At 49.7% G+C, this 13,569-nt stretch overlaps 1 pseudogene; it reads left to right on the top strand.

The window, feature by feature from the left end:
• The first annotated feature begins 12,263 nt into the window (after positions 1-12,263).
• Positions 12,264-12,798, top strand: LOC102273598 (ribonuclease H2 subunit C pseudogene; annotated as a pseudogene).
• Positions 12,799-13,569: the final 771 nt, after the last annotated feature.

Raw genomic sequence — 13,569 nt, 5'->3', positions numbered from 1 at the left:
GTGATGTTTTTCTCCAGCCTCTGGGGAGCTATAAACCTGCAGAATTTATCAAGATTTTCATTTTGATAAATGTTATAAGAATTGCTGTCCTAAGGAAAGCCAACAAATTCCTTCAGAGTTTACCGCAATCATGGCCCTTCCAATGCCAGGGCTGGCCATTTCTGTATGGCCCTCTTTATCTCAAAGTGTCTCCACGCTGGCTCAGTCCCACACATGGGAATTAGCTGAAGCTGCTGGCACATTACAATCACCTGGGAAGAAGTCTGAAAATGGGGCTGAGCCTTACTGAGGATGCACAGATGGGGATTCTCAGAGGCAGGGTCAGAGCTTGGGGTTTTTGTTTTTTTTTTGGTTGTTGTTTTCTTTGGCCACACTATGTGGCTTGCAGGATCTTAGTTCCCCAACTAAGGGGAACTTGCCCACTTGGGGCAACTTGCTTCACTTGCCCACCTTGGCAGTGAAAGTGTGGAGTCCTAACCACTAGACCACCAGGGAAGTCCCCAGAACTCTGTACTTTTGAAAAGTGTCCAGGATGACCGTAACGTACATGCACTGAGGTCCAGAACCACCACCCTGCTCAGTCGTGGGCGCTGAAGACCTTCATGTGCTGGTCCCAGTCCCATCCTGTCCTGCCAGCCCCGTCCCAGCCCAGCGGCAGAGGCCAAGTCCTCTCTCCACCAAGGGAAGTGTCCAGAATGGGTCTTGATGCCCTGAGCTTGCATCCCGGTGCCCCCAAGCTGAAGCCTTCCTCCCCACCCAGCTCTCCAGGTCCATGGTCCAGACTTTTCTTTTCCTCCCAGTTTGTAGTTTTTGCACTCCTTCTCCTGCTCTGCCCTGCTCCCCAGACCACTTTGCTGTTGTCCAGACACCCTCCCCAGATGGTCAGCACCTGAGCTGTTGGCTGGCCTTACTCCAGCTTTTTCTCTTTGACCCTCTCTGAGTAGGCTCTCAGTCTCACCTCTCCTCTGACCCTGTACTCATGAAGGTGACCAATGACTCCATAAGCCCACACAGGGAGCCCACTGTCCCTTCATGCCTGACTTGACTGGTCAGCAGCATATGACACAGCGGACCCTCCCTCCATCTCGAAATACCTTCCTCGCTCAGCCTCTGGAACAACCATTCTCTTCCTTCTCCCTGCAGTTCATCCTTGTCTCCTTGTTTTCCTGGAGACTATGTGGTGCTTTACTAACCTCAGTGCTTAGCCCTGAGAACTTTTTCAGATCTACTGTCACTCCCTGGATAAAGAGCCTACCTGCCAATGCAGGAGATATAAGAGATGTGGGCTTGATTCCTGGGTCGGGAAGATCCACTGGAGGAGGAAATGGCAACTCACTCCAGTATTCTTGCCTGGAGAATCCCATGGACAGAGGAGCCTGGCGGGCTACAGTCCATGGGATTACAAAGAGTCAGACACGACTGAAGCAACTTAGCACATCACTCCCTGGGTGCAAAGCTCACCCAGGGCCTGGCCATCCACACTGTCCCACTACTGCTGACTGGCAGCTTTCTCTGTCTCTACACAGAAGGGAAAGTGGGTTCCACTGCCTACCCTGCATCTCCACACTGATGTTAAAGAGACAGTTCAAACTGAACATGTTCAAGATCAATCTTTTCTCTCCAAGATGACCCCTCCATGGGCTTCTCCATTCTGGGAGAGAACAATACCCTCTCCCAGTTTCTCGGGCCCAAAGCCTCAGACACTCATCTTGGCTCTTTCTCTCACACCTCCTTCTGTTTGTTCCAAGACTATCCAGAGCCACATGGCGCCTCACCCCCACAGCTCTGCCTCTGGTCCTGGCCGTCACCTTGATTCCAGCTAAACCATCACCATCATTTCCTCACCAGCCTCTCTGCTTCCACTTTGCCCCTGAACCCCTTCTCCACACAGCAGCCTGAGTGCCCTTCAATTCAGTTCAGTTCAGTTCAGCCGCTCAGTTGTGTCCGACTCTTTGCGGCCTCATGGACTGCAACACACCAGGCTTCCCTCTCCGTCGCCAACTCCTGGAGTTTACTCAAACTCATGTCCATTGAGTCGGTGATGCCATCGACCCATCTCATCCTCTGTTGTCCCCTTCTCCTGCCTGCCATGTACCTGGAGTGACCTTCGTTACACACAAAAGTGAGACAGAATCGATCATTCCCCTGTTCCCTCCAGAGCCTTCCCAGCTGTCTCAGGCCACCTGCAGGGATCCGCAAGCTTGCTTCTCCACCAGCTCCAGCCACCTCTCTGCTCTCATCTCCTGATCTCGCCTCCCAATACGTCCTCCATTTCTTGTTCGGCCTCAGCCTCCAGCTCACACATTTCCAGCAATTCTCCACTTTCTGTTTCCAAGCTTGCTGTGCCCTCCTCCAGAAAATGCTTGCCCAATTCATAACCATGTGGTTTGCTCCCTGGAGTCTCTGCTGATGCCTCCGTCTGATCCATCCACATCTGGTCCTGTCACCAGATGACAACCCTGAAATAGACCCCCAATACCTCCGGCCCCTCTGTCTCCATCACTCCTTCTCTGAGTGCAGCCATCCCCCACCTCCTACCAGTCTCCTAAGAGACTCACTGCTTCCATTCCTGTCCCTCTGATCGTTCCTCAAATAACAGGCAGAGTATTCTTTTAAAAATTCAGTTCTGATTGTTAGGTAGGAGTCCAAAATGGTGGTGGCTAAAAGACAAGGAAGGGAAAAGCCCGCGAAAATAGAACAAAAGAAGGTCTGAGGACTGGAGTGAGGACCTCAGGTAAAACAAACAACACTCCTGGCTAGCCCAATTTACACAGGACAGGCCCAGGGAGAGAGAAACATAAATAGAGGAGCCAAAGCTAGCTCGCTCGCTCGCTCTCTCCCGCGTGCTGGGTCGCTCTTCTCCTCGGGTCTTTGGATTGATGTGCCCTCACGCCTCGAAAATGGATTTTCCTTCTATCTTCTAAATAAAATAGAGCTGTAACACTGATTTGTCTAAGAGCTATAACATGGTCCATTCAAGACCTGAGAGCTATAACACGGTCTATCCAAGACCTGAGGGCTGTGACATGCCGAGGGGGCTTTAATGTCCTTCACTCCAAATCTTTGTTGTGACGAGACAAAGAACCAAGGAACATACACTCGCGTGACATGATCATGTTACTTTCCTGTTCAAAATGATGTTAAGTCTTCCAGAGACCTTTGCAAGAATCTAGCCTTTATCTACCCTCCAGGGCTTCTCTGACCCAGCCCCTGCCTTTCTCTCTGACTTCATCTTTTGCTTCCCCTGCTCCCTACAGTCATCTCTGCTTTAGCCATCCTTTCTTAGTCCCCCTCCTTTCTCTTGCCACAGGGGCTTTACACTTGTTCTTGGCCCTGCTTAATACACACCACCTCCCTCACCTCTTCACCTAATGTAATTTCAATTTATACTTGACACTCCAGATTTAAAAGTCATTGCATCGAGGAAGTCTTCCATGCCCCCCACCACCCCAGCCTGGGTCAACTCTCCTATTAAATGACCCCCTTGTCTCTGATATGACCCCTTTGAAGCCCTCACCCCATCTGTGATAATTTGATCATCATCTTCCCCTCTATAGTCTTACACTTGTTCCATTTTCCTCTGCATTCCCAGAGCCAGGGCTGGCTGGGCTCAGCGTCAGCCACAGGGATTGCAGATCCTCGATAAACATGTGATGAGTGGATGAAAGAATTGGTAAGTGGACACAGAGGCTGAATCAACACCACCTCGGGGATCTCCATCTCAAACTCAGAGCTAAGTATGCATAGGCACTACTTTAAGCTCTCCCAGGCCCTCTGCTAAGGGAACACTCTGTCCTTCCCGCTTTCCCTCTCCTTTCCCCTCCTAAATCAAGTTTGGTGACTCTGGGTGGCACAGCCTACCTCAGTCAAGCCTGCAGGCTTTGTCCAGAGGGCCCTATTTGCCTGGAATTAGAAGGAGGCGTCTTGCCATCTATAACTCCTTTTGCGGCCTCCAACAATCCTTCTGTCAGAGACTTGCTAATGCTTTGACTTTCTTTTCCCTTCGTCTCCATCCAATATTTAATAAGCTGCCAGAGTCTGTGGCTACTCAGAGCTCGTCTAAGTCTCCCTGGGGCACAAAACTATGTAAATTGCCTGCTGGGATTTATAAAGAAAGATGTCCCAGAGCCAAACCCATTAGGGCACACATCACAGGCCAGCTCCGTGGGTCAGATCAGATGCCTTTGTGACAGGTGCATGCCACACACCTGGGCCTCCCGAGGTCAAGCCCCACATCTGAACTGGGCTGCAAAATGACCCTCCACATCCGAGGAATCCTTTCCAATCTGCTGACCATAAACTCAGACCAACACGAAAGAGAGAGAAGGTTTTGGCACAAAGTGTCCTCAGTCTTGCTGCTTGAGGAGAGAGTCACGGTCCAGAGCTGAGGTCAAAATATATTTAGCCAGGAGCAGTGAAACATTTTAAGTGGAAAAATGTCAACTAGGCTGACTAATCATCTCAACAGGCAACAAGGGAAGAGGGGGAAATGAAGCAGAGTGAGGGCTAAGCAAGAAAACATCCACAAAAACATCAAACACCCTGTCCCAACACACCAGGGAGCAGGAGGGGGACTAGCAGAGAAAACGGCACGGAAGGAAAGAAACGGCAGCAGGGGAGCGGTAAGTGGGGTGCAGGAGGGGCTGCCAGCTTCCGCACTGAGACACGTCCCCCGCAGCCCTGACTCCCAGCAGGCATCTTGTAAGAAGGTCTGCTGTGCTGAGACCACCATCAGGCCCCACGCTGACCAGGAAATGACCAGCAGATACTACAGCAGCGGTCCCCTGGCAAAGCTACATGGCCCCAGTGAGAGACAGTTGCTGGCATCCTGGCCCCACCCCATGCAGACCCTTCCTGACTCTCATCCCCATGAGCAGTGGTGACTCAGAAGGTGAACCCCCTCCTGGAGGGTCCAGTCTCCCCTCCATATGGTCTCCCCCTTATAATCCTGCTTCATCCTCTTTTATATCCTGTCTGATGAGGGTTTCCCAGACGGCTCAGTAGTAAAGAATCTGCTTGCCTGTGCAGGAGACGCAAGAGACGTGGGTTTGATCCCTGGGTGAGGGGGATCCTTGGAGGAGGAAATGGTAATCCACCCCAGTATTCTTGTCTGGAAAATTCCATGGACAGAGGAGCCTGGTGGGCTACAGTCCACGGGCTCACAAAGAGTCAGACACAACTGTGTGACTGAGCATGAGCACATGCTCTGTCTGATGAACAAGAGCAAGCCCCAGATATCCACGTTTTGAAAACCAAGTGCCCCTTGCCGCCTATAATAAAACTCTGTAACACCCTGACAAGGACGATAACTGGCTTTACTCAAACGTGTTCTCGGTACGTCTGACACTACCCTCTCCACACAGCTCCAACACACCCCCGTGCCTTTCCACAGGCTACTTCTTCTGCTCCAGTGCCTCCCCCAGCCCTACCTACTGAACCCTTACTTGGCCTTCACCTCCTCCATGGAACTCTTTCCAACTTTTCTACCCACCTTCCCCTCTCCCTCCCTCCCTTTATTCCTGCTCTTTTCATATTATAGCACCACAGAGACCTGGAATGAAACCAGAAGGGGTGCTCTTCGTGGAGGCGAAGACAGAGTCTCAGTGCCCCATAAACCCCTGGGCCAAGTTCAATCTCTGCTTGGCACTCAGACGACGCTGAAGTGCTTGTGGAATGAACGAGTGCCTGCACAAACGAACAGACCCTAAACACCACCAGGGTGTTCATGCTGCTGTGGGTGAGAACTTATGCACTGGTGCTTTTAAGTCAGGAGTGAACCCCGATGGTGCTTAAGTTTTAAAAATTATTATTGCAGACCGACCTGACAACAATGAAAAACACAGATTAGAACAGTATGAAATATGATGGGGAAGAAAATGACATTGATTTTTAACCCTGGGAATGTTATTCAAAATGGCACAGCTGATGGCCATCAGGCCATCCAGGTCCCCAGAACTCCACATGCCCACCTGGATCATTTTTCAGAGAATCTTCCCCTTCCCCTCACCCAATCCAGTCATCTGGACTTGGATGGCATTGAGTCCTTCCCCAGCCTCAGGGACCCCAATGACCTTCCCTTGCCAACAAGTGTTTATTTGTGGAAGCAGGCACAGAAATGTGGGAGCAGAAGAAACCTGGGCCGGGATTCAGGGTCTGTCACTCCCTGGCAGTGCAACGTCTAAAAAGTTACTTTACTTCTCTGAGCCTCAGTTTCCACATCTGGAAAATGGGTGGACTTTTACCTACCTGAGGGATTGTTTGGAGAATGACAGGACAGATGATGGCCATTAACAGACACAGTACAGTGTCTGACATTGAGTGGACAATGGACACAGTCAAGTTCCCTTCTCTTCCTCTGTATTAGGTATTTCTCTCTGTCTTCTTCACTGGCCAGTCTGCACGTCCCCCATGAAAAACTTCACTCAGTACCCACTTGGACCAAGGAGAAGCAGTTGACACAGATAACCCTTGGCAGCCCCTCCCCTCTGGCTGCCACAGTTTCTCACACCTGAGAACCCATTTCCTGCCTCTGCTCACTGATCCTCCTTTGAAAGCACTGCTCTCTTCTTCCTTCATTCACTTATAAGCTATTATGCATTCAACAAGTACTGAGCAGAAACCCCTACTTGCAGGCACAGTGGTAAGGAGGTGAATGAGGCTCCTGCTGTCATTGACCAATGGAGTTTCCCCAACTGCATGTGCTCCAACCTGGGAAAAGAGTGTGGGAATGAGGGCAAGGCTCTGATACCTCCTTTAGGACTCAGCTCAGACACTGTGTTGGCTCCCAGGGGTTCCCAAGGCTGCCATAACAAACTCTACCAACTCAGCAGGTTCTAACAACAGAAATTTGTTCTCCCACGTTCTGGAGGCTAGAAATCCAAAATCAAGGTATCGGCAGGGCTGGGTTCCCTCTGAAGGCTCTAAAGAAGAATCTTGCCTCATCTCTTCCAGCTTCTAGGGGCTCCTGGAAAACACTGCCATTCCTTGGCCGGTAGCTGCATTGCTCCAATCTCTGCCTCCATCATCACACAACCTTCTCTGCATGTCCTCCTCTGTCTCTTATTGGACTTGGGGCTTACCCTAACTCGTATGATCGCATCTTGATCCTTACCTTATTACGTCTGCAAAGACCCTACTTCCAACCAAGGTCACATTCTGAGGTTCTGAGTTGTCATGAATTTGGGGAGGAGGCATTATCTATCCCATGTAGACAACATCTCTCCCCAGAAGGCATCTTGCTGACCTGTACCATCCTTGGTCCCAGGCTGGGCCACCACGACAGACACCTCCTCATCTTCCCTTTTCATCAGGGGCATCTCATGGGTGGGGACCATGTCTGAGAAGGTACTCAGTAAATGTGTATTGAACTGAACTAAACCATTTCACTGGAGAAGGAAATGGCAACACACTCCAGTATTCTTGCCTGGAGAATCCCATGGACAGAGGAGCCTGGTGGACCGCAGTCCATGGGGTCAAAGAGTTGGACACGACTGAGCGACTAAACCACCACCAAACCACTTCATAGGGACTGCTGCTGCTAAGTCACTTCAGTCGTGTGCGACTCTTTTCAACCCCATAGACAGCAGCCCACCAGGCTCCCCTGTCCCTGGGATTCTCCAGGCAAGAACATTGGAGTGGGTTGCCATCATAGGGACTAGCAACTCTTTAATGAACTCCACGGTCAATGTATACAAGATATAGCTTTCGAGCAGCTTCCCAAAATCCCAAGGTGAGCAACGTTTGCCAAATGCCTATCAAGGAGGAGTTAGAGTCCTTGAAGAGAAGCCCAGGATCAGGCACGAGAAATGATCTAAGAGAACTCATCTGTTAGCACAGTGTCACCACCATGTCCTCTTCTCCGTCTAGCCAACATAAGCCTTTGGGATGACGTCGTGAGAGGCTGCACGTTAACACAGAAGCCAATGCCAAGGGGGCTGGAGGGAGGGGTCTGGTTTCTGAAATGTCAGCTCTCATGCAATCTTATAGGAATTCTAGTCTTTCATTCAAACACCATATCATTCTCTTCTTGCAGGGAGTTTGGGTTTTGTTTTCCCTAAAGATACCCATGAGTCTCTTTTGTTCTTCATTTTACTTATTTGATTTAATTAGGATTCCAGGGCCTGTGGTCCAGAAATCCCCAGTGATGCTCCCAGAACAAGTTGATGGTCCAGAAAATGGTGATTTGAGGACAGAGATTCAAGAATCCCAAGTGTTTGTAAGTTAGGAGGATGCAAGCACAAGAGCCTAGTCCTATTCAAAATTGGAGGCTGTTTCTGCATTTCCCCCAAAAGACCCTCTGGCTCTCCTTACGTTCAGAGACCAGAGGCCACTCCAGGGCAACTGCAAAATCAAAACCCTCGGAGACAGCCTGGAAGTGAGGCAATGTGGAGACATCTATACTCAAGATAAGACTGAGGAGAAAATAGTAGAATTCACTAGCAGAGCCTCTGAGACACTTATCTTTGGTGAAGTGTTGGAGAAGAAAACAGAATTAATCCCCACTTTGGCTATAGATGTGTTTGACTTAACTTATCTGCAGGGCAAAACTAAGAATGCTCGTGGTTTGAGAGGGCCCAGATAATTCTCCACTTGAGACTGAGACCACCAGGGTCTGTGCACACAGGTGTAACAATTGCTTTTTACTTGATAAGCTGTGTCCAACTCTTTTGAGATCCCATGACTGTAGCCTGCCAGGCTCCTCTATCCATGGGATTATCCAGGGAAGAATACTGGAGTGGGTTACCATTTCCTTCTCCAGGGTATCTTCCCAGACCAGGGATCGAACCAACATCTCCTGCATTAGCAGGCAGATTCTTTACCTGTTGAGCCATCAGGAAGCTGGTATAACAATTAGCCTTCAGAAAATGTTTGCTGAGTGAAGTAATCCACGAATGACAATGACTAACATTTCCTGCCCCCTTACTAAGCACTGTACCCACATTACCTGGCTCAGGTATCACAAGACTCTTCCAGATTCTCCTCAGCACCTTCCTGAAACCCTTTATCAAATACCTTCTGGAATTTCCCTGGCAGTCCAGTGGTTAAGACTCTGTACTTCCAATGCAGGGGATAAGGGTTCGATCCCTGGGCAGGGAACTAAGATCTTGCATGCTGCAAAGCCAAAAAAAGAAAAAAAATCAACTGTCTAAAATAAAATACAGCCTCCACCCCACCCACTGCATTATTCTTTCTCACCCCTTTTGTCTTTATTTCATACCTTTAATCATAACTATTTATTGTTTAATTTGCTTTCCTGACTTTATTTAGCTGATGCCCTCACCCAAATGGAAGTCCCATGAGGACGGAGAACAGGGTTGCCTTGGCCACATCTGCCTCCTTGGTTCCTGACACAGAGAAGGTAACCAACACAGGTTTGCTCAACAAATGAATACTCAACCCCTCCAGAGGAGGGCTGCAGGAAGACCACTCTGCGGGCAGCCAGGGGAAGGATGGAGGAATCCAGAGAGTTTAGATGCGCTGCTATTACCCATCCCACGATGAGCTACAGCTGTTAATAGAACAGCAAGGACTTAGGAAACAAGGAAACAGAATCCACAGGGAGCTGGACACTAACTGATGCACAAAGGGGAGGAGGTGGGGAGCAAAGAAGAGAGAGAGCACGCAGTTGCTAGCTTGACTGACTCTCAGGATGACTGTGCCATCAGCAGAGAAGTGCAGGACAAAGGCAAAGGGAGGTTCGCCTTGGGGCTGCTAGCCAGGAGGTGAGAACCCAGAGACAGGAACTGAGGTCTCCCATGTCCAGAGCAGTGTCCCCTGCACCCCGGAGTTGGCACAGCCCTGTGGATCTGTAATCTTGCCTACAGTCTGTCTGGGGCTTCCCAGGTGGTGCAGTAGTGAAGAATCTGCCTGCCAATACAGGAGATGAAAGAGAGGCAGGCTCGGTCCCAGGTTGTGAAGATCCCCTGTAGAAGGAATTGGCAACCCACTCCAGTATTCTTGCCTGGAGAATCCCATGGACAGAGGAGCCTGGTGGGTTACTGTCCAAGGGGAATTACAAAAAGTCGGACACTATTGAAGTGACTGAGCACATAGCCTATCTCCCCCACTAGGTCTTAGGGACCCATCTCAGAACCCCCTTTTGAGACTTTCCAGTCCCCACTCCAGTACTCTTGCCTGGAAAATCCCATGGATGGAGGAGCCTGGTAGGCTGCAGCCCACGGGGTCACTAGAGTCGGACACGACTGAGTGGCTTCACTTTCATGCATTGGAGAAGGAAATGGCAACCCACTCCAGTGTTCTTGCCTGGAGAATCCCAGGGACGGGAAGCCTCATTGGCTGCCATCTATGGGGTCGTACAGAGTCGGACACGACTAAAGTGACGCAGCAGCAGCAGTCGCCACTGAAAACACCTCTAACAGTGGTTTGAGTGGTGACCTTTCGAGTCTGCAGAAGAGGCTATATGGCAGTTTCTGAATGGACAACAGCACAGAGGGAGCCAAAGTGCCTGGCTGTGTGACCCCGAGAAAATTAACCAACCTCTCTGTTTCTCAGTTTCCTCCTCTCTAAATTAGGGATTATGATAACACGTGCCTCCTCATAGAGTTTTTGCGAGGATTAACTGAATTAATATACATAAGTGCTATCTGTGGGTTGGCCGTTAATACCATTTCTGCTATTAAACATAATGCATTACAAAGAGCCATCTGTAGCTATATGGCTTTGGGGACATCTCTTAACCTCTCTGAGCATCAGGATCCCCTGTGGTAAAGTGGAGATGAGGATGCTATCTCACTGTAGTGGTTTGAATCATGGCCCCAAAACATAAAACCTTATTTGGAAAAAAAAGAGATCTTTGCAAATGCGGTTATATAAAGGATCTCAGGATGAGATAATCCCGGATTAACTAGGCAGATCATAAATCAAATGGCAAATGTCCTTTAAGAGAAAGGGTGAGGGAGATTTGAGGCACAGAGGCAAAGATGAAGGCAGAGACTGGAGTTACGCAGCCCACAAGCCATGAAACGCCTGAAGCCATCAGAAACCCAAAGAGGCAAGGAAGAGTCCTTCCTCATCTAAAGCCTCTAGGAGGGGAGCAACCCTGCCAATACCTTGATTTGGGGCTTCTGGACTCCAGAACTTGAGATAATGCATTTCTATTGTTTCAGACCATGGGATTGTTATAGCACCCACAGAAAAGCAGTAACTCCTTCATAGGATTCCTGCAAGAATTAGAAGAGATAACATCCATAAGGGCTGCCCTGGTGGTGCTAGGGGTAAAGAATCTGCCTGCCAATGCAGGAAATGGGTAGGGAAGATCCCCTGGAGAAGGAAATGGTAACCCATTGCAGTATTCTTGCCTGGAGAATCAGACAGAGGAGCCTGGCGGGCTACAGTCCATGGGGTTGCAAAAGAGTCGAACAGGACTTAGCGACTAAACAGCAACAACATTGTTATAATTTACCTCCCTTCCCTGGACCTTTGTCTCCCCACCTGTAAAATCAGAATTTACATGCAATAAAGGTGTCCAAGTTTTTGCTACCTTCTGCCAGCTCCTTCACCCTTCAGCTCCCTCACATGGCAAGTTGGGACCATGTTATAATAATTCCTTTTCTCTCTCTTTCTACCTCTGTCCATCATCTCAAAGATCCGTGATGGACAATGTCCCCAGTGAACAGTCTTCATATCTCTATATCCATCATGGAGGATGGTGAGCACTTGCCTTTATCCCCATCTTCAAACTGGAGGTGATGATGAGATCACAGAATCCTGAGCAGTCACCCTCCAGATCTTCAAGTCTGAAAGAAGACCCTGGGCAAGCTACTCAACCCCACTAGGACATGACTGCCCAAATTATATTTTCGGAATGATAATATCCTCCTCCTTCTCAGGGCTTGATGAGGAGGAAGCACTTAAGGCGACCATATAAATGTTGAAGGCAAAAATAATATGGTGGAGGTAATAACACATAGAGAAGTAAAAATGTGCAGTGACATTAAGAATGTCAATGCCACTTGAAATATAAATATACAGTGACTCTGTAAATGACGATGATAGCAGAAAGGACGAGAAGAAGGAGATGGTGATGCTTCATGGGTGTACTGGATGGGAATCTGTCGCCAGACTATGCAAAGGGGCTCCCCCTAACGACTCTCCCTGGCTCCATTCTCTCCTCTCGTCACTCTTGCCCTGCCACCAGGAGTCAGGATTGGAACGACACTCCTAGCAGAAGTGGGGAAACAATGGATTCATTTATTTTTCAAAAAAATAAAGCTGGCCTGCGAGCTACGGAGTCGCGACGGACCATGGAGAACAGCGACAAGGAAGGCATCGCCAAGCGCTGCGTCCACCTGCGCCCTGATGCCCTGGCCGACCCCGCCCTCGTCTCACTGCACCTTCTGCCCTGCGGGGTCTGGGTTACCACCCCACCCCCACCCCCCACCCCCGCTCCGTGGGGCGCTTCTTCGGCCCAGCCATCCATCCGCCAGGGTCTTGATGCACTGGAAGTGTCGTTTCGGGGCCGTAGTCTACGTGCCGAGGAGGTGGTGGTGCTGCCCGGCTTCGTGGGATATGCGATGACAGAAGAGAAGGCAGAGGTGTTGGGGAGGCAGGATGACCACAGCGAGAGGAGCAGGAACTGGTGGAAACCCCGGAGGCACTGGAGCGGGACTTTGATGGCTTGATTGGGACCTCGACCACTTGCTTGGAGCCACAGCCAATTTCAGCAGCTTCACCCTGTGGGGCCTGGAATCTATCCCTGGTCCGGAAGCCAAAGTGCGTGGGCGCCTAACCTGGTGCACCCTAGCTGCAGCGATTCATGTACAGGTACCCGAAGACTGAGAACCAGAGCTTGAAATTGAAAGCCACCGATGCCTTCACCCCAATAAACCCCTTCTTCAGTGTGGAGCCAGAGTCCCTCAGGCAATAAAGGAGCTCTTCACAGAAAAATCAATCAATCAATCTGACCTGATCACTCCCTTTCTTAAATCTCTTGCATGGTTAGGAAGAAAGTCAAACTCCACTTCCATACCCAGACTCTGATGCTGGGAGGGATTGGGGGCAGGAGGAGAAGGGAACGACAGAGGATGAGATGGCTGGATGGCACCACTGACTCGATGGACGTGAGTTTGAGTGAACTCTGGGAGTTGGTGATGGACAGGGAGGCCTGGCATGCTGCAATTCATGGGGCCGCAAAGAGTCGGACACGACTGAGCGACTGAACTGAACTGAACTGAACTGAAAGGTCCTTTGTATGTGGAAGAATAAACAGCCTCTACTTGTTTAGGTAACAAATAACATGATAGCAGAGGGCCCACCCAAGAGGCACTCAGCCAATACTAATTTCCTTGATGCCCCCACACTTCCTATTCTCTTCAACAGGGCAGAAAGAGAACTCTCTTATTTGCCTATTAACAAACAGTGTTTAGCTATTAGCTGCAGTTGACTAAATCTCAGATTGTTGGACACTGGTTCCCCATCCTATGGCCTGTGGGGACACAGTGACCTGCTTTTTCACTCTAAGGCCTCAGTCCCAGCGAATGTGGTCAAAGTCTTAGATTCTCAAGAAATTTTTAAGGAACTATTTTTACCCTCAAAATTGCTTCCATCTTT

The sequence above is a fragment of the Bos mutus genome, chromosome 14 (genome assembly GCF_027580195.1).
Source record: "Bos mutus isolate GX-2022 chromosome 14, NWIPB_WYAK_1.1, whole genome shotgun sequence".
NCBI classification, from domain to species: domain Eukaryota; kingdom Metazoa; phylum Chordata; class Mammalia; order Artiodactyla; family Bovidae; genus Bos; species Bos mutus.
This window is presented reverse-complemented; position numbering and strand designations above follow the sequence as displayed.